Below are 21,579 nucleotides of genomic sequence, written 5' to 3'. Positions count from 1 at the left end.
ATAAATCACAATATCACTGGCGACACCTACCCACAAATACCCTAGAACATTTATATGTAATAACAATTAACACACATTTATGTTTACCAACATTCATATATTTTTCATGACAAAGGTTTGCCTTGAATTGCAATTTGGCAATCTACCCACATGGGTCGGGGTGGGTTTGATTTGTGGGTTGGAACCCATAAAGCTTACCCTTGCATGTGCCCCTTCCCCTCTAACATGTAACTATATGTTTTTTCCGACCAAACTTCATCGCTACGTGCATTCAATCCTTGTCTAAAAGGGTTGCGTATGTTTCGGTTATACTATTCATGTCAAGAGAAACTTTGTTCAAGAAAACATAACGACTTATTAATGATGAAAAGAAAATTCTATGATTTCAATACATCTCTCCTCCCTACACTTTCATAATTGGAAAGCCTTTGGATCCATTATAAATTTAATTTATTTTCAGTGGTTAGTACTTTTTTCGATTTCCATGCCAACGAAACCACAAGTTATTTGTCATGCAACCAAAATAACGATAATGACATTTACACACGAAAACAAAAAACAATACACTTCGTATTTTAAGTTTTCAGTGTACGTTTGCATTACAATTGGGAAAAAACTATTTTTTTTTTTGAAAAACCAACTAAGTAACGCCGGGTACCCGTGGCCCCATTGGCTAAAGGTAGCCCGAGCCGGCCACTAGTCCGGACGGACGGAGCCCTTAGCGGTTCACCTGTTGAGGGATTCACCGGATAAAACCCGACCCCCACGCTCGCCAAACGGCACGACAGCGAGAAGCCGGTAAAACCGGGTGAGATCAGGACTCGAACCCTGACAAGCCAGGGTCATCCCTCATATCTCCCATATAAGTTGGTGATAGTGAGGTTTGATCCCCCTACCTCTCACTTGTAAAGTAAGTGCTCACCATTGAGCCACGCTTGTGAGAAAAAAATATTAGGAAGTAAAAAATTTATATTAATAAAATAACGGCGATGTTATTAAATGAAGAGCACTCTTAAATGAATTAAGATATCATCCACGTGGCAAACTCTATGCAGATACTGGGTAGAACTTATTAAACCCACAGCCTAACCGAATAGCAGTGAGTTGTTCTTGGGTTCTTGTTTTTCATAATTTTGCTGTTGGGCCGGTTCAGGTATTGACCGACGAAAAGTGAATCCCTAAACCAGATGATCTAAAAGTGGTCTGGTCAGCAGATCCAAATCTCATCCGCTTATCGGTATCAGGTTAACAGACACTCGAACCCTTTTGTAGATTTACCAATGAATGAAGCAGTATGAAAAATATCAACCATGTTGTTGCCTAAATGACGATTAAAAACAATTCAAGACGCATGTACATTACGCCAAATGTCATTTACGACCTGCTCAACAAAAACGGGAATGTTCCAGCCATATTAATACACTTGGTATAAAACAAGCTTACACAATTAGTCACTCAGAAAGAAAGTGAGACAGGCGTTCAACCCGTTTTTAGTTTATGTTTTGAAATAGAGTGTCGTGATGAAAGTGGATAAACGATCTCATAGAGATTTTGTAAAAGGCCGCGATCATAAATGTTGTTCTTAATAATGATCTCAACGCCTTCTTCTTGTTCGAGTGTTGATCTTTTGAAGAAAGATCTCCATTTGCTTTGTTGTGGCTTTTTTTGTCTCTTGACCCAGGCCATCTAAACTAGCTTTTAATGCTTCTGTTCTTGCTTTTGCTTCTTTCACCTTCCTCTGTCAGCTTAAATAATCTTCCCATTTGAAAGTCTATAATATCAATAATACCCAAATATCAAATCAAATATATTTAAAAAAAAAAGACCAAGTAGAAGTCCAATTAAATTTATGAACCATACCCTAACCATGCTTGTATCGACCGCTCAAAACGGTTCAGTTTCGGCAGTTTGGGCCATGTATTTTCACGCAAATATGTACTGATAGATCTTCAAAAGTTCATTAAAATTGTGGGCTTAAAAAACAACGTTTTAAGTATTGGGTGTACAAAAAGGAAGCGAAAAACTTTAGGAAAAAATAAAATACTTGTATGTATTATACTTTAGATTCCTAGGGTTTGGATCTAACAAAAAATCAAGAACTTCCAAACTCGTAACAATCAATCAGTTTATTAATTCTTTTAAATATTTTATATTATTTGAGGGTAGTTTGATCATTTAGGCTATCTGTAGTGAAGGGGCTATAATTGGGGGCGAATTGTGACAAGTGGCGCCCAGTCAGCATGGAGTGGAAATTTGTTTTTTAGGGTGTAATGATGTAGGGGCTACAAGTTAGGCCCACAATGTGTTTTTTTATTATTTTCTTTTTATAATTAAACTAATTAAATAAAAACCAATTCATTTAAATAATTAAATAAAAATGCATTAAAATTAAAAAGAAATACAAAAAAAAACATAACTAAAAAAAATACATAACTAAAAATATTAAAAAACATAACTAAAAAAGAAACTAATATTCTTAATATTCGCGCATTTTTTCACGTCGGCGTTGCATCAATAATGCAGCATCCTCGTGAAACCCCTCCGCTTTGAGGGATTCGTAGTCGTCTTTCATTTGTTTTAATTCGAACGTCCGGTTCAGCTTTTCTTGTTGTTTGTTGGATGCTCGAATGTAGGTATTGAATCGTGTTGACGACGAACCTTCCCCCTTATTTTTCCTTGATCTCCCGCGTGGTCGAGGCAACTCCTCTACCTCATCTTTGTCGGGTATATTCAAATCATTGGCTAAATTGACCGTGTCGTCGAGGAAGAAGCTACGAGCATCGGAGGGTGTGTTTGGTGGGCTCGGATTTGTTGACGACGATGTCTTCGACCTTTTTGAAGGCCGGGATGAGCCGGCTCGTCGGGCGGCCGGAACGGTTGGTACCACATTCCATTTCGAGCAACGACGTAGCTTTTCCCAACAACTCAAATACTTGAACGGTTTCCCGGGCCGCTCAACAGTGTGACCCTGAGCTCGAAAGTCGCTCAAGGCTTGACCTATAATGTCGACGTCGTTATGCCCACTACCAGCCGGACCCCTTCAACCGGTTAATTATCCCGGCAAATTTTTGACAATCGGCGTTAAGCCCCTTCCAGTGGGCTTGAACCGCTTCTTTTCCCCGGTAGTCTTCGGGTTTTTTGGTTATATCGTGTGACATCTGCCCGATCCGACCCGACCCAGGTACCCGTTTCTCTGACCCGATCTCTTTCTTTTATGATTTAATATTTATTTATACTTATATTTTATTTTTAATAATAATAATATATATTTCCTTCCCGCCTCTTTCTCTCTCTTTCTTTCCGCCGTCCCCTCCCTCTTCCTTCTCTCTTTCCGCCTTGTTTCCCTCTTTTTCTTCTTTTTGCTTGTCCTTTGGTTCTTCCCGCCTAAGGATGTCTGCAGCTCCACGCGCCAGACTCCTTACATGGAAGCCTGCGTGAAGACATCTTGTTCCTGCGATGCGTGAAGAGAACTCTTCTCGCAGCGCGCTAAGGATGCATGTTCTTCCCGCAATGCGCTAAGAATGTATGTTCTTCCCGCGATGCGCTTAGAATTCTAGTTCTTCACGCAGCACGCTAAGGATGTGATTCTTCCCGCAGTGCGCTAAGGATTGTTGTGCCAGCCTTCGCGCTCGCGCACTCAGCCTTTCCGCGCTTAACCCTTGTATCTTCTGTTTATTCTAGCCGTTTGCTTTTGTAAATGTCTTTTCTTCTGAGCTGTTGACCTAACCTATCTAATGTCTGAATAGTTACTTTCGGCGCAGCATGCGTACCAACCCCATTGGTTGGTAGAAAAGGTGACTGACATTATCTTTTGAGATCTGCTTTTGCCATGCTTGACCAGTACCTTTATCTGATCCGCCCATGCCTGTTACTGTTCCCTGTCAGCTTTTATCTTGCCCCCTGCAGCTGCCATATCTTTTGATATCTTTTGCTTTTGGAATCTTTTACTTTTTGAGATCTTTTCCCCTTTTTCTAGGGATTGTGTTCCCTAGGGTTTCTCTATAAATAATAACATTATTTTTCCTAACACTACACACACAAAACACTTAATCTCTCTTATTCTCTTCCTCCCTTTTGCTCTCTGCCGTTGTTCTTCAGCCGCCTCCCTCCTCTCTTGCCTCCGTTTTCTCCTCTCCCCTGCCCTGTTTTCCGGTAATATATTATATATATAATAACTTATTAATTATGCTAACTTATAATCAAGACTTAAAACCAATCGTTAAAACAATAATCTTGTTTATAGGTTAACTTGTGCTTGTTTAAAGTTGGTTCTTGCTTTATCTTACACCGCATCGTTTATCAAGTGAGTAATCTCGTACCTAATCCCTTTTTAGTTTTAATGTTTTGGGATGTTCATGTGTTTGTACAAAACTTGAGTCTTAAACTGTTTATGAACTTTAGTCGCGCAGTATCCCATGTGTTGAGGACGTTTACTTGGCTGTTTATTTGTATGTGTATCATTAACCGCTTTGTTCGGCCTATTCCGCAGTTCCGTTGGTACCATTAGATGAACACGGGAGACCTATCGTTTACGGTTTTCTTTGTTTACACTTGCACAGATGTTTTCTCGTTTTTATGCTCAATTGGGAGCATGGATTGAACTATGATCTATGAACTATCTTAGGCTTGATCACAATCTGATTACACCCTTGTTAAACTCTAGACATACACGTGTTGCGCGCAGATTTATGATTATCTATGTATTGTATTAAACTTGATTTCTCACCAACACGCAAGTGTTTGACGTTTATTTTAACACATGTTCAGGTTTGCAGTAGCTGTTTTGGAGCTTGTGGACACGTAGGACGTTTTTACTTTTGGACCTAGAATTAAAATGTATCAAGACAAGTTAATGTTGTTTGAATGTTATAATTTATAATATATTGATTTATGTTTGATTTATGTTCTTTATTTTCCCCGCTGCGCGTGCGCGATAAAATGTGTATAAATAAATATTGACACCAATAGTGTCGCGAGTAATGAAGCAATATGTGGCGCCCCGATGTATAATCCGCCTTTGGTCGGGGTGTTTCAGATTGGTATCAGAGCTCGTTGACTTTAGGATAGGAGGTTAGACGTAACGGCCTAGAATACCTAAGAGTCCCTTCTCGCGCATGAGAGAAATCTCATGTTTGCGCGCTTATTGTTAATTACTCGTTATTTATGAATATGCTCGCACTTGCGCAGTATATGATTTTATGTTCTATTTCGCGATATTTCGATTTTTGTTGAATTTCGATTTTTATTGATTTTACTTACATATTCGTTTGTTGGGATTTGAAGATCCGAAAAGTCATGGTGATACATGAATAGTTGATTTTCAATTTCCATTTACGATTATGTTCTGAGGTTGGAGACTTGAAAAGTCATGGTGATACATGAATTGTCAACCTTCAATACTCATTTTCTTGTGTATTTCATATTGAAGATTGAAAAGTCATGGTGATACATGAATCGCCAATCTCCAATACTCGTTTGCCCGTATATTTTAAATTGGGAATTCGGAAAGTCATGGTGATACATGAATCGTCGATTCTTGATTCGAATTTGTTACCCTTATTAAGTCTGCATTTAGGGTCATTTATTTTACTTTTAACTTTTGATAGTATCTAACTCCGTGAAACCAAGCTTTTCGAGGTTATACTTTGTGCTAAAACCAAGATATTAACTAAAATTAAAATTTTTATAGAATGCCTCCGCTATCTCGCCGATTTCAGAGAAGAGAAGCCTCGCGCATGCGTAGACAGCAACGTTCCCAGGAAATGGCCGCCGTGATAGCCCAAGCCTTGAGCCAAAACAATACCTCGAGTTATAACATTAAGTCCTTTAACGCGGGTAACCCTCCAAAGTTCACAGGTCTTGAAGGAGCCACCGTGATGCTCCAATGGCTCGAAAAGATTGAAAACACTTTCCTCCATACCCAATGCCCCTCAGACAGACGAACCCTGTATGCTTCCAGTGTCCTGGAATCCAGAGCGCTTACGTGGTGGAATGGAGTAGCTCATGCGCGTGGCGCAGAAGCTGCTTCCAGCATGCTCTGGGAGGAATTTAAGGAAATTCTTACGCGAGAATTCTGCCCTCCCAACGAAGTTAAGCGCCTGGAGGAGGAATTTTGGAATCTTAAGCAATACAGCGGTGAAGCGCGCGAGTACGCGACGCGCTTCCATGAACTAAGTTTGCTTGTCCCTCACCTTGTTACCCCTTCCCGCCGAGCCATAGAGAAATTCCTTGGGGGTCTTCCCATGGAAATTCAGGATTCTGTATGGGCCAGAAACCCAGGTACCCTCTCTGACGCCATTGAGTTGGCCGCTGTGCTCAGCGACAACCATGTCAGAGCAGGAACTCTGTTCCTGCGGGGAACTGAGAAGACCAAACTCACCAAGACTGCCCCTGAACCAACAGAAACCAAACCTGAACCCTCAAACCGTAACAACCTCAAGCGCAGGCGCAAAGCCTATGCGCTTACCAACCCGCCCATTACCCAACAACCCATTTATCAACCTCCAGTTTACACGCCTAACCCACTGTCAGCCTACCCAACACCTCCTGTAGTCCACAACTATGCCTTAACCAATCCCGCACTCCCTGCCCCGCCACCTAAGAAACCTTACACAGGAAATCAACCCCTTTGCCCAACCTGTAGACTTCACCACCCAACTCAGACCCCGTGTCGACAATGTAACCGATGTGGCCGCATTGGTCACTCAACCGAATACTGTAGAGTCCCTCCCGCCAACCCAATTGCGCCAACACCACCAGTCTACCCGCAGAACCCACAATCAATCTACCAAAACCCACGACCCAGGTCGTGCTATAACTGCGGTGATCCCAGTCATTTCCGGAACGCGTGCCCGAGACTACAAGTGCAAATCACACAGGCGAATCCGGTGAACCAGATTTCAAACCAAGTGACGCGTGGACGAGCTTTTAACATAACCGCGCACCAAGCGCAAGCGAATAATGACGTAGTTAATGGTACATTTTTGCTTAACGGATTTTATGCTTCTATACTTTTTGATACTGGCGCCGATCGAAGTTTTATCTCTCGCGCCTTCGAGCAGAAGCTTGCGCGACCGCGCAACGATTTAAAAGAAGATTTTTCAGTTGAATTGGCTAACGGTGAAACTGTTTTAATTAACTCTGTGATTAAAGATTGCACGCTTAACCTTAACGAAAACGATTTTCTGATTGACCTCATCCCCATGCCTCTTGGAAGCTTTGATGTTATCATTGGTATGGACTGGCTCTCGAAGAATCGCGCCGAAGTTATTTGCGCCAAGAAGATGATTCGCATTCCTCGAGAAAATGGTGATCTTCATATTTACGGCGAAAAACCCTCCAGTGGTCTTAAACTTATGTCTTGCGCCGAAGCCCGAAGGCTCATGCGGAAGAAGTATATTGCATTCCTAGCCCATGTGGTTAAGCCTGCTGAAGAGAAGAAGCTTCGCGATATCCCTGTTGTGCGTGATTTCCCTGAAGTTTTTCCTGATGATCTTCCTGGTATCCCTCCCGCTCGTGAAGTCGAGTTTCGTATTGATCTTGTCCCTGGTGCTTCCCCCGTAGCTAAATCTCCTTATCGTCTTGCGCCCGCTGAGATGCAAGAATTGGCCAGCCAACTTCAAGAGTTGACTGCTAAAGGATTCATTCGCCCTAGCTCTTCGCCCTGGGGTGCTCCGGTGTTGTTCGTTAAAAAGAAAGATGGATCGTTTCGCATGTGTATTGATTACCGCGAGTTGAACAAACTCACCATTAAGAACCGGTATCCCTTACCGCGTATTGACGACCTCTTTGATCAACTCCAAGGTGCCTCTTGTTTCTCGAAGATCGATCTCCGTTCTGGTTATCACCAGTTGCGCATCCGCGATGAAGATGTTCCGAAGACTGCTTTTCGAACTCGTTATGGCCATTTTGAATTCTTGGTCATGTCCTTCGGTCTAACCAACGCACCCGCCGTTTTCATGGATCTAATGAATCGGGTGTGTAGGCCTTTCTTGGATAAATTCGTGATCGTGTTTATCGATGATGTTCTGGTGTATTCTAAGACCAAGGCCGAGCATGAGCAACATCTCCGATTGGTATTGCAAAAGCTTAGAGCTGAGCAACTCTATGCTAAGCTTTCCAAGTGTGAATTCTGGTCTGATGAAGTACAGTTTCTTGGTCATGTTGTAAACAAGATGGGTATTCATGTCGACCCATCCAAGATTGGAGCAATCAAGAACTGGATTACGCCATCCTCTCCTTCCGAGATCCGTTCCTTTCTGGGCTTAGCTGGTTATTACCGGCGCTTCATTTCGAACTTCTCGAAGATCGCTTTGCCTTTAACAGCTCTGACGCACAAAGGTAAACCGTATATTTGGGGCTCGAAGCAAGAAGAAGCCTTTCTAACGCTCAAGCGTTTGTTGTGTGAAGCTCCTGTTCTTGCGCTACCTGAGGGTAATGATGATTTTGTCGTGTATTGCGATGCATCCAACCAAGGTCTCGGTTGTGTTCTTATGCAACGAGGCAAGGTTATCGCTTACGCATCAAGGCAACTTAAGGTTCATGAAAAGAATTATACAACTCACGACCTCGAACTTGGTGCAGTTGTTTTTGCCTTGAAGATCTGGAGACACTACCTTTATGGTACTAAGTGTATCCTTTACACTGACCATAAAAGCCTTCAGCATATCTTTGATCAAAAGGAACTTAACATGAGACAACGCCGATGGAACGAACTCATCAGCGATTACGATTGTGAGATCCGGTATCATCCTGGTAAGGCTAATGTGGTAGCCGATGCGCTCAGCCGAAAACCCTGCCAGCTTAACTGTATTTTGCCGCGCACGCATCTTCACTTTGCGCCGATTCAAAGCAACCTTGAATCGCGTATTCGTGACACGCAGCGCGCATCCATCAGTAATGGTAACCTTCGCACCGAGTTAGCGTGTGGCGCGGAAGCACTCTTTGTCCCTAATCTGAGTGGAATTCTCTGTTATCTTAATCGCATCTGGATTCCCTTTGATGGGAATCTTCGCGCTGATATCCTGAGTGAAGCGCACAAATCTCGGTATTTCGTTCATCCTGGCGCTGATAAGATGTACAAGGATTTGCGCATAACTTATTGGTGGCCCGGTATGAAAAAGGATATTGCTGTGTTCGTAGCTAGATGCCTGACTTGTTCTAAAGTGAAAGCTGAACACCAACGCCCATCTGGTTTGCTCGAACAACCAGAAATTCCTACGTGGAAATGGGAATGTGTAGCGATGGACTTTATTACCAAGTTACCTTTGACAGCAAGCAAACATGATAGCATTTGGGTAATAGTGGATCGATTGACTAAGTCTGCTCACTTCCTGCCCATTCGTGAAAACTACCGTGTTGAGCAACTCGCGCAGCTTTATGTCAAGGAAATTGTCTGCCGCCATGGTACTCCTTTGAGCATCATATCCGATCGCGATGGCCGTTTTATATCTCGCTTTTGGAAATCTCTCCAATTTGCGCTAGGAACTCGCTTGGACATGAGTACGGCATATCATCCTCAGACTGACGGTCAGTCTGAGCGAACTATTCAAACTCTTGAGGATATGCTCCGATCTTGTGTTCTTGATTTTGGAGGTAATTGGGATTCGCACCTGCCTTTGATCGAGTTCTCTTATAATAACAGCTATCATTCCAGTATTGGTATGGCCCCATTTGAAGCACTTTACGGTCGTAAGTGCCGCTCCCCGATCTGTTGGAGCGAAGTGGGTGAAACTCAAATCACAGGACCCGAACTTGTTCAAGAGACAACCGATAAAATCGCCAAGATCCGTGATCATTTGCTGACTGCCAGAAGCCGACAGAAGAGTTACGCAGATCGTAGGCGAAAGCCTCTCGAATTTCAAGTTGGTGATCTTGTTCTCCTCAAAGTGTCGCCTTGGAAAGGTGTTGTCCGCTTTGGGAAGAAGGGTAAGCTTGCTCCTCGTTATGTTGGTCCATTCAAGATTCTCGCGCGTGTGGGAAAAGTTGCCTACAGACTTGACCTGCCGCCCGCGCTCAGTAATGTGCATCCAACGTTCCATGTATCCAATCTCAAGAAGTGTTTAGCTGACGAGAACCTTCACATTCCACTTGATGAAGTTCAAGTTGATGAAACTATGCATTTCGTTGAGAAGCCTGTTGAGATTATGGATCGCGAGGTTAAGCAAACCAAGCGCAGTCGTATCCCTATCGTGAAAGTTCGCTGGGAGTCCAAGCGCGGAGCCGAGTTTACATGGGAAAGGGAAGATCAAATGAAGATCAAGTACCCGCACCTGTTCTCTGCGCAACCTACTTCGAGATAAATTTCGGGACGAAATTTCTTAAAGTAGGGGAGACTGTGACATCTGCCCGATCCGACCCGACCCAGGTACCCGTTTCTCTGACCCGATCTCTTTCTTTTATGATTTAATATTTATTTATACTTATATTTTATTTTTAATAATAATAATATATATTTCCTTCCCGCCTCTTTCTCTCTCTTTCTTTCCGCCGTCCCCTCCCTCTTCCTTCTCTCTTTCCGCCTTGTTTCCCTCTTTTTCTTCTTTTTGCTTGTCCTTTGGTTCTTCCCGCCTAAGGATGTCTGCAGCTCCACGCGCCAGACTCCTTACATGGAAGCCTGCGTGAAGACATCTTGTTCCTGCGATGCGTGAAGAGAACTCTTCTCGCAGCGCGCTAAGGATGCATGTTCTTCCCGCAATGCGCTAAGAATGTATGTTCTTCCCGCGATGCGCTTAGAATTCTAGTTCTTCACGCAGCACGCTAAGGATGTGATTCTTCCCGCAGTGCGCTAAGGATTGTTGTGCCAGCCTTCGCGCTCGCGCACTCAGCCTTTCCGCGCTTAACCCTTGTATCTTCTGTTTATTCTAGCCGTTTGCTTTTGTAAATGTCTTTTCTTCTGAGCTGTTGACCTAACCTATCTAATGTCTGAATAGTTACTTTCGGCGCAGCATGCGTACCAACCCCATTGGTTGGTAGAAAAGGTGACTGACATTATCTTTTGAGATCTGCTTTTGCCATGCTTGACCAGTACCTTTATCTGATCCGCCCATGCCTGTTACTGTTCCCTGTCAGCTTTTATCTTGCCCCCTGCAGCTGCCATATCTTTTGATATCTTTTGCTTTTGGAATCTTTTACTTTTTGAGATCTTTTCCCCTTTTTCTAGGGATTGTGTTCCCTAGGGTTTCTCTATAAATAATAACATTATTTTTCCTAACACTACACACACAAAACACTTAATCTCTCTTATTCTCTTCCTCCCTTTTTGCTCTCTGCCGTTGTTCTTCAGCCGCCTCCCTCCTCTCTTGCCTCCGTTTTCTCCTCTCCCCTGCCCTGTTTTCCGGTAATATATTATATATATAATAACTTATTAATTATGCTAACTTATAATCAAGACTTAAAACCAATCGTTAAAACAATAATCTTGTTTATAGGTTAACTTGTGCTTGTTTAAAGTTGGTTCTTGCTTTATCTTACACCGCATCGTTTATCAAGTGAGTAATCTCGTACCTAATCCCTTTTTAGTTTTAATGTTTTGGGATGTTCATGTGTTTGTACAAAACTTGAGTCTTAAACTGTTTATGAACTTTAGTCGCGCAGTATCCCATGTGTTGAGGACGTTTACTTGGCTGTTTATTTGTATGTGTATCATTAACCGCTTTGTTCGGCCTATTCCGCAGTTCCGTTGGTACCATTAGATGAACACGGGAGACCTATCGTTTACGGTTTTCCTTGTTTACACTTGCACAGATGTTTTCTCGTTTTTATGCTCAATTGGGAGCATGGATTGAACTATGATCTATGAACTATCTTAGGCTTGATCACAATCTGATTACACCCTTGTTAAACTCTAGACATACACGTGTTGCGCGCAGATTTATGATTATCTATGTATTGTATTAAACTTGATTTCTCACCAACACGCAAGTGTTTGACGTTTATTTTAACACATGTTCAGGTTTGCAGTAGCTGTTTTGGAGCTTGTGGACACGTAGGACGTTTTTACTTTTGGACCTAGAATTAAAATGTATCAAGACAAGTTAATGTTGTTTGAATGTTATAATTTATAATATATTGATTTATGTTTGATTTATGTTCTTTATTTTCCCCGCTGCGCGTGCGCGATAAAATGTGTATAAATAAATATTGACACCAATAGTGTCGCGAGTAATGAAGCAATATGTGGCGCCCCGATGTATAATCCGCCTTTGGTCGGGGTGTTACATATCGAGCCAAGCTTCAAATACTTTCTTCCAAAACACCCTATTGGCTTGAAAGTTAGCTACAAATTAAATTATTTGTAACAATTAGTATATATTTTAATAAACACTAAATACATTTTTAATAAATACTTAATATTAAAAAACTTACCGACATCGGGATCCTTCAAAATGACGATCCAAGCCCTTGCAAGGGCCACCTCCTCCTCCTCGTTCCAATGCTTGTATGGATCACATTGCGCCATCGTCTCCCCAGGTTGTTTTTTTTTTTTTGTGTTTACGGGTCGGCTTTTTGCTTGAACCGGAGGCCCGTGACGTTTGCGTATCCGGTACCGTCACCGGCTCCGACTCCGGTGGTGTAGACCCGAACGTGGGCATTGTGTTTTGGGGGCTGAGAAAGTTTGCGTACATGTTTTGGTTCGGGTCGGAAAGTTGATACGGATAGCTCGGTTGGTTCGTTTCGGTTGGTTCCATTGTAAGTTCGGTTGGTTCGGTTGGCTTGATTGCGAACCATACGTTTGACCGAAACCAGGGAATTGGTAGTTCGGTTGGTTCGGTTGGCTCGATTGCGAACCATACGTTTGACCAAAACCAGGGAATTGGTAGTTCGGTTGGTTCGGTTGGCTCGATTGCGAACCATACGCTTGACCGAAAGCAGGGAGTTGGTAGTTCGGTTGGTTCGGGTTGTTTCTAGGATTCATTTTGTTTATTTTTTGTAAGAAATTGGGTATGATTTGTGTATAAAATGGATATAAAATGGAGAAGAATGGTGTATGTTTATATATATATATATATATATATATATATTGTTTATTTTTTATTTTTTTTAAATTGACCGTTTGACAACGGTCATATTATTAAAATATTATTATTATTCATCTTCAACGGGCGACAAATATACCCCGCCCCCGCCCCTTTTCGCCCAAGTATCGCCCGGGAGGGGGGGGGGGGCGGTGTTCCACCAAAAAATCGCCCCTTTTCACCCCATATTACCGCCCACTACACTTAACCTTACTATATGTAATATATGTAATCAGAAGTTTAAATATATGCGATAATTATTTACATATACGTAATATAAAAACTATATATAATAAATGACAACACTACCATATATTAATACTATTAAACATATATAATAAATAAATAAAATTGTTTGAAACTGTTACAATAGGTCAATTAAAGCTTTCTTTTTGTTATACTTTAGATATTTTATTCTTTTTCTTAAATAGTTTGACATTGTAAAACATTTTTAAAAAGTTGAGAAAAATAAATTTTAAATTGTGAAAAAAAATGGAAAATTTAAAAAATGGAAAATTAAAAAAAAACTTAATTCTGTTTTTTGCAATTTTCTAGTTTATTCTTCTTCTTTTTTTTAAAAAAAATTGCAAAAAATAATATTAATCTGGAAATATGCAACAAAAAAAACAGGAAAATTAAAAAGAAACACAATTTTTATATTTTATTTTATTTTTTTTTTTGCATTTTTTCACAATTAAAATTTTTTTTCCTCAAATTTTACTAATTTTGTCACTTTAAAAAAAATATTTTGCATTGTTAAACTATTTAAAAATAAAAAAAAACCTACAAAACATGTTATCCAGGTAAAATATATATGATTAGAGCAAAAATAAAACTTTAGTGATCTAAATGGAACAAAGGATTTTATGGGTAACAATTTCAAAACTTGGTTAGTATTTTTTAAAGTAATCCCTTTATATAACTATGGTTTCAAATATAATTTACAACAATCACATTCTTTCCATTATATAATATCTTGCGAATAAAACGAATCAAGAGTTTGCGTGTATTAGAAAACACTTTTCAACCCATTTTCAGGTTAACCCGTTAGGGATGTAACATAGCCAAACCAAGCCACTCATTATAATATAGTTGAAATCAGGACATTACCTCATTAGTGGTAGTATTGTTAACACAAAGGTGGAAATGGTACCCAAAGAAACCAGATAAAAGCAAAGAAACAATAGCCAGAAACACCACTATAAGAATCTGAGTACTGTAAGAGCTTATCAACCACTGTTACCTATTGTTATTGGTTATTAAGTTAAGAACTAAAACATTTGTATATTGATTATAATATTGCCCAATTAACCTGTACAACATGTGGAGCCAAACTTCTGAATAAATTTTCAATACCATAATATGCTGCTATAAGAACACAAACAAACATTCAAATTAAGATTTCAATATGTGCATGTAACGATTAATGAAAGATATAATTATTATTAACATTAATGGCACCTGTTAAAATATATACAACTTCTAATTCTTTTAAACGACCCGCAAGAACTAATCCAATTGCAACGGCTCCGTATACACAAAGAAAGAAATGCCTACAATGTGAAGTTTCATCATATGTATACAACTGTTATCGATGTGAGAATATGTTAAAAATTAAAGCAAAACTCACCAAAGAAGAAACATTACAAAGTAAATTGTGTTTTTCTCTCCTATGCAATTATTCTGAAATGATTTGAATCAGAATCAGTTCATGTTTTATCTCTAAAATCTAAAGTCACACATAAAAAAGAAGTCAAACCATCCATCCACAGTGATGGTCAAACCGTGCAACACAACAATCAAATACGCTGCAATGCTTGGACCGAGCAGGCCTGAATAACAAAATAATAACTAAAACTTATTAGCATCTCCAAAAAGAAATTTGTGAACGGCAGATATGGCAATTTCGACCCGCTTATTTATAAATGGGTTGACTCACATTATGTTTAAACCATAACAGGTATGTGACATTCATCAATTTCGGGTTATCTTGTACTCCCTCCGTCCCATTATAAGTGTCCAAATTTGATTTTTCAAGTCTTTCTTGTTTAACTTTGACCGGCAATATTTTTGTTTGTGTTATATAATACTTGATGTAAAATATATGAATGGATTGGGTTTTAAATGTATTTTACATTGATATAATTTTCATCAAGTATTATATGACACGAACAAAAATATTTACGATCAAGATTGCAAAAGAAAGACTTGAATAGTCAAAGTAGGACACTTATAATGGGACGGAGAGAGTATTTGTTTTTATGTTGTAAACCAACCCGATTTATATCCCAAACATTTTCAAATATATAAAATATTGGATTTTATGTTACTAAATCATTCTCACTTGTTCAATTTGAAAAATCTTTTTTACAGAATCAAAAACGCCTTTAAAACGCTAAAATTACATCGAAAATGAACCACGCAAGATGAGCTGACCAACCCAACCCACCTAGCACGCCGCGCCGCGCGGCCAGGGAGGCTAGGCTATCCGCGTAGCACGGCCTCAGACCTGCAGATATGCCTTTTTGTGTTTTCTTGTTTGTTTCTTTATCCAAAATCCGGTTTTTACCCTCCAAACCTCTTGTTTAACCCTCCAAACCTTGTTCCATAAATACATGACCATTTCCCACATCCATCCCTGCTCCCATTTCATTTTCTCATTAAAATTCATTGATCTTTAAGGTTGTTTTCTTTGTTCTTGGCAATTTGACTTTTGAAAGTCAAACTGACCATATTTCTTGGTTTTTGTTAACTTGTCTAACCTTATTAATACATGAAGTATATGGCACAACATATATATAATATAAACCCCTTGTTACCTTTGGTGGTTACTTTTCCGGCCCCGGTCGGTTAAGTTTCGGGCCTCGTAAGGCAAAGCTACATGGAGGACTTTTGTAAGGCCCCGAACCCGGGCACCCTACTTTAGCGTCGGATTTACTCATAAACACAGTTCTTCAAATCAGAGTTTATTAAAACTTTTCGCGGAATATAAAACATCAATCATTTGTTACAAAGCATTAAATCTTTTCTTTGATACCATGACACAAAACTTTATATTTAAAACATCTTTACTTCTTTCTTCAGATGCCAGCCGTTCAATCCATGCCGTGTGTCATCCTCATGCTAACTCTGTAATCAGCTCACCTGCGTGCATACTAAAAGTCAGCTACGCTGAGTGAGTTCTAGTTAATCAAGCAACTTATCATACAACCACTACATGCATCATATACGTATCTGCAGACACGTAGTCCACTATCTAACCTGCTTACATTACCACTTAGCCTCTTATTTACGCCTACCACTTTGCCACCTTGCCACTTTAATAACGAAGGCACGTATAGGCTTACCCTACCACGTACTATCGTTATGCCACTAACACTCTTACTAGACTCTTGCCACTTCTAACACGCTCTACCTCTACTTGCCTATATCACACTTCATATCAGTTCGGTATTTACGTAATAAACATGTTACATCATAACATTCATACACACTATCAACCACTTGGAATTTACTATCCTTGGCGATACGTGCAATATCCGAAGATCGTTCACGTACCGACAAGCATTATAAAATATATACCTCGTATAACATCTATAGCATACACTTACCACTTAAGGTAAGTGTATTCACACTTCACATCGAGTATGCACACAGCCCCGAAAACATAACAAGGAAATGGGGCTAGAAACTCACCTGAACACGGTTACGTTCTCCGTTGATCGTAATCCCTTTCTTCAGTTGTGCACGGCTGACTGTGTAACAAGTATACATATCAATTTAACTATCACTACTTATAACATCTTTCTAGTCTTAATTACTACCCACAACGAACGGGGGTCCGGGGGCAGCGCCCCTGGCAGCGGGGTCTAGGGGCGGCAGCCCCTAGCAGGGTCCAAGGGGCAGAGCCCCTGGATGGGGTCGAGCTGCCAGGTCATTTATTTTCCATTAGGTTTTTAATTTATTTTCTAAACGAACTTCACTTTAGGCGAAATTAAACCTCGGGCGAACTTGGCTTCAGGCGAAGTTAAACCTTAGGCGAACTTGGCTTCAGGCGAAGTTAAACCTTAGGCGAACTTGGCTTCAGGCGAAGTTAAACCTTAGGCGAACTTGGCTTCAGGCGAAGTTAAACCTTAGGCGAACTTGGCTTCAGGCGAAGTTAAACCTTAGGCGAACTTGGCTTCACGCGAAGTTAAACCTTAGGCGAACTTGGCTTCAGGCGAAGTTATCCTTAGGCGAACTTGGCCGTAGGCGAAGTTATCCTTAGGCGAAGTTACGCTTGAAGGCGAAGTTACGCTTGAAGGCGAAGTTACGCTTGAAGGCGAAGTTCATCAGGCGAACTTAATCTTGCAGGCGAAGTTATCGCGCTGCAGATCTGTTTGCCCATAAATCCTTCGTTTCTTAGCCAAATAACTCGATTTTGGTACCCACGGAATCGTATGATCGGCGCCTACAAATCCCAACCATCAAATCGGCCTAAAATCGACGTTTTAGGGGTCCGATTTGGGCAGTTTGGGTTTCGGGTCCGGTTAACCCATCCAATCCTAACCATTTTCAGTAATATTAGCTTTGTTGGATTTGTTCTTACCTTACCAACTCAGATCTATCAACAAAATCTTGGGTCTCGGCTTCGAATCTTGATCGGTTAGAATATGTGTGTTTTGAGTGTGTGAAGAAATAGATGTAAATGAAGATATTTTTGGGATTTTGGGGGTATTTATATCCCTGAAATCCTATTCTTATTTAACCCATCTTAATTAATCCAAGTCCACAACCCACATCCATTACCCAACACTAGCCCGACCCATACCAACTCATATTCTATTATTTATTTCCTAATAACCCGGGTAAACTTTCTCTCTAATATTAAGTAATATAATTAATATTACTTGGAAATTTCGGGATGTTACAACTTTCGTGGTCCTTGTTATATATTTTCCGCATGTAACTTTATTATTGCTTACTAACCATGCTCATTTTAGTTTTTTATCGTATTTATGAAGTTCCATGGTATGGTTTTGAAGAAATCTAACCTCGGTTTAACCGTAAATAGCTCCAAACCGTAAACCGAACTTTGTTTACTAGTTTTGTTAAACAATTGTTTAAGCATGCTTTATGTTAGATTTAAGTTTCTAAAATAATTTTTATAAGTTCTATGGTTATGGGTTTGTAGATTCTAACCTCGGTCTTAACCTAAAACTAGATCGGAACCGAAAACCGAACTTTCATTTAAAGACTTTGTTGTTAACTTTTTGGTTGTAAAACTTAAGTATCTTCATTTATAAATTCTTATACAAGTTCTTTGATATTTGGGCATGTGGAAACCATCTATGAACTTATTGTGAGATGGAAACCGAACTAAACCGATTTTTCACTCGCTTAAAACACACAAGTGTGTTTTTAGCTATCAAGACTTGTATAAATCTTTAAAAATACTTTATAAACTGATTTTGATTATTTTCTTAAGTACTTTGAAATGCTGGATCCAACTTGATCTCATAACAAAGTTTGGACCGACAAAACCGAACACTCGCTTAACAAACGTTGTTAGTTTAAAACAATAGAACTACATATTTGGTTAAGTCTTATTAAATTTTATTGAGTTATCTCATAACATTCATTATTTTGGAAAGTTGACTTTGGTTTTGACCAATTATCAAGACCCGAACCAACAACCATAAATACTCGTTAAAACCCGTTTTAGTATCTATATTATAAAGGGACTTGCATTCTTGCATTTTTACCGACCTTATTACTTAACATTGGTTGAGTAAATATTAATTGCTAGATACTTTAACCCGGTTTCGAGCAATCTTATATTTTTAAAGACTATTATTATGTTTATCTCAAATATTTACATTTTTAAACCTTAAACTTTAGATTGTTTACATTTATTATCATTTATTTTATTTAAAGACTTCCTAGAAAACCTTTCTAATACAAGACTTCTCAAAGTTTGTTACTTGAAGAGTGTTTTTTGTGTTTTAAAATGGTTCTCAAAGTTCTCAATTTCTAAATAGTTATCACATGATCCTAATCTTATATATATATATATATATATATATATATATATAGGGTAAGGATCCTAAGAGAACCATTTGAAAATTGAGAACTTTGAGAACCATTTTGGACCACTAAAAATACCTTTAGAAATTATAAAACAGAAAAAAAAAATTTTAAAGGTACAAAAACCAAAATTCTTATATTTCATTCCGGTTTCATAAAAAAAATAAAAAAAAACTTCGTATTATACACATGTGTATAATTTCATTTAATCTCTAGTTACGTAATGTACACTTATGTACATTATCATTTACCTTTAATTGTACATATGTGTATAAAAAATATGTATAAAATTAAAAAAAAAGTATTATACATATATGTATAATTTTATTAAACCGATTTTTTTCAATTTTTTTTATTTTTTTATAAAACCAAGATGAAAAATAAAAATTTTTGGTTTCTTTACTTTTTTTATTTTCGATTTTTTGTTTTATAAATTTTTTTACTTTTTGTTAAAAAGAGTGTTTTTTGTGGTCTAAAATAGTTCTCAAAGTTCTCAATTTCAAAATAGTTCTCACATGATTTTAGTCATATATGTATATATATAACTCGGACTAATCCTAGCGGATAAGAATCTCTAAGAAGGACTAATCAAACATGATTAATGGGCAACAAAAAAAATATTTAAAAACCTTTTTCTTACTTTTTTTTCTTAAAGACGTTATATTATTAACAATACGAACTAGTCCAATGGGAAATTAAATGTTCAAAATATTGAATTTACACCAATTGTTTCAATCTACTCTCGTGTTCTTTGATCTTGAAACCACTCTAGAAACTTAAAATCTTTATGTCCCATGATTTGGTCGGACACATGCTAACTATATTAAAATTTTTCATTTTTTCCCCTCCATATGCACCAAACCATAACCTGAAAAATTGCTTGGATTATTTTTGAACATCTTTGATTTCGGCCCTGATCAATTTGATACTTTCAAAAATCACTCATTGAGAAGACAAAGAAAGATGGCAGTTCGCACCATCTCGATATGTATGCCAAACCCAATCCGACTTCATGCGATAAAATAACAACTGTTTTATGGTTTCATCAAACTCTGAACAGAAAGGGCACGCTACGTTCTACGTATTCACATTCTTTCTCATGAGCGTAGAGTTGTGCTTTCCACCCGAACACGTTTACTTTTTTGGGACACAATTGTTCCAATCACATGGACTAAGATCGTTAGAAATAGACTGAATCTCAGGCATTTTCCTCGTTGTTTTACCGAGAATAACCCATGCAGTCAGCCATCTACACCCATTATCATCTGTGTTTGTAATAATAATCGACATCAGTAAAGAATGACACGTGTAAAGTTCACTATGTTCCATAGTATTGTTTGGGGATCTAAGCCAACTCCAATCCCATGATCATATCACCTATCTTTATGTGGAAATCGGGAACTTTATAGTCTATAAATCTAACTATAAAGAATAACGATGTGAATTTTGCCTTTAAAGGTACCAAACCCAATCATACACCCATCCAGATTTTGATTTTTTGACCATTCCCTATAAAAGTTCAATATAATTTTGTAGATCTAAATTATACTATGAGAAGTTATTCTTTTCAATGGTAGCTGTTGCTACAACAAAGATAAGACCAATGATAGTGAATGAACTGGTTAGGCTAACAAGCTTCAAGGGTTTAGGTTAACCTAACGCAGGTCGTGGTGTCCCTCTACGTTTGCAAAACGTAGAAGGATGTTCACTAGTTTGTAGTTGGTTGTTATAGTTCACCGAGGATTCGGAACCGTGATGTTTGGACTCGGTTCTAGGATGATGTTCTTGGTAAAACTATGAAGTTATTGAAGTAAGAAAGAAATAAGCAAGAAGCATATTTCTCAAGGAAGAAAAGAAGATAAGGGAGAGTATGTTATCTGCCCAGATCTTGTTGTGTTCTTGTTTATGACTTAGTTCTTATTATATAGAAGAAGAGACCAAGCCCTTTGTCCAGTGTACAAACTAAGCTACCTCCAGCTTGCATAGAGAGTTGACCTTTATGAGCGGGAAGCTTTGGACCGCTGATCCATGATTAATATATTATTACTTTATCTGAGCATGTCCCTTGCTCAGAGGGAACAGTGATGTGAACATTGATGTGACATCGTACTGTAGCACGTGGGTACTTGTTTACATAAGTTTGGGCGGGAAATGAAGCTTTTAACCTTTTAACCCTTTTAGCGTTAATGTGTTCCAACCATTTTATTATTTCCTTGGGCTACCCCCGTCATCAGCCCCCGAAGTCAGAGGTGTTTGAGGAGTATGCTCAAGGGCTTCTGACTTTTGCACACATTTTGTTTATTGCTTAAAGGCTTCAAGGCTTGTAGGCTTCGAAGCTTTGTTCAGTTTTGGTTGTTTTTTGAATTATTGATGTGACAGTTGATGTGATTGTAACTGTCAGATTATGGTTTCTAATAACTGCTTTTCATTAATAGTTATCAATGGGATAATTATTCATTTTCTTCCAGATTTGTTTAACAATTTTCACCATAAACAC

At 38.9% G+C, this 21,579-nt stretch overlaps 1 pseudogene; it reads right to left on the bottom strand.

Annotated features, from left to right (window-relative positions):
* Positions 1 to 1,040: 1,040 nt before the first annotated feature.
* On the bottom strand, positions 1,041 to 20,372 carry LOC143620557 (putative protein S-acyltransferase 17; annotated as a pseudogene).
* Positions 20,373 to 21,579: the final 1,207 nt, after the last annotated feature.

This window comes from Bidens hawaiensis, unplaced genomic scaffold (assembly GCF_021521415.1).
Source record: "Bidens hawaiensis isolate Kalapana, Puna unplaced genomic scaffold, B.hawaiensis_p1.1 tig00002602_1, whole genome shotgun sequence".
Taxonomy (NCBI): domain Eukaryota; kingdom Viridiplantae; phylum Streptophyta; class Magnoliopsida; order Asterales; family Asteraceae; genus Bidens; species Bidens hawaiensis.
The sequence above is the reverse complement of the archived record's forward strand: the minus strand, read 5'-3'. Positions and strand labels throughout refer to the sequence as shown.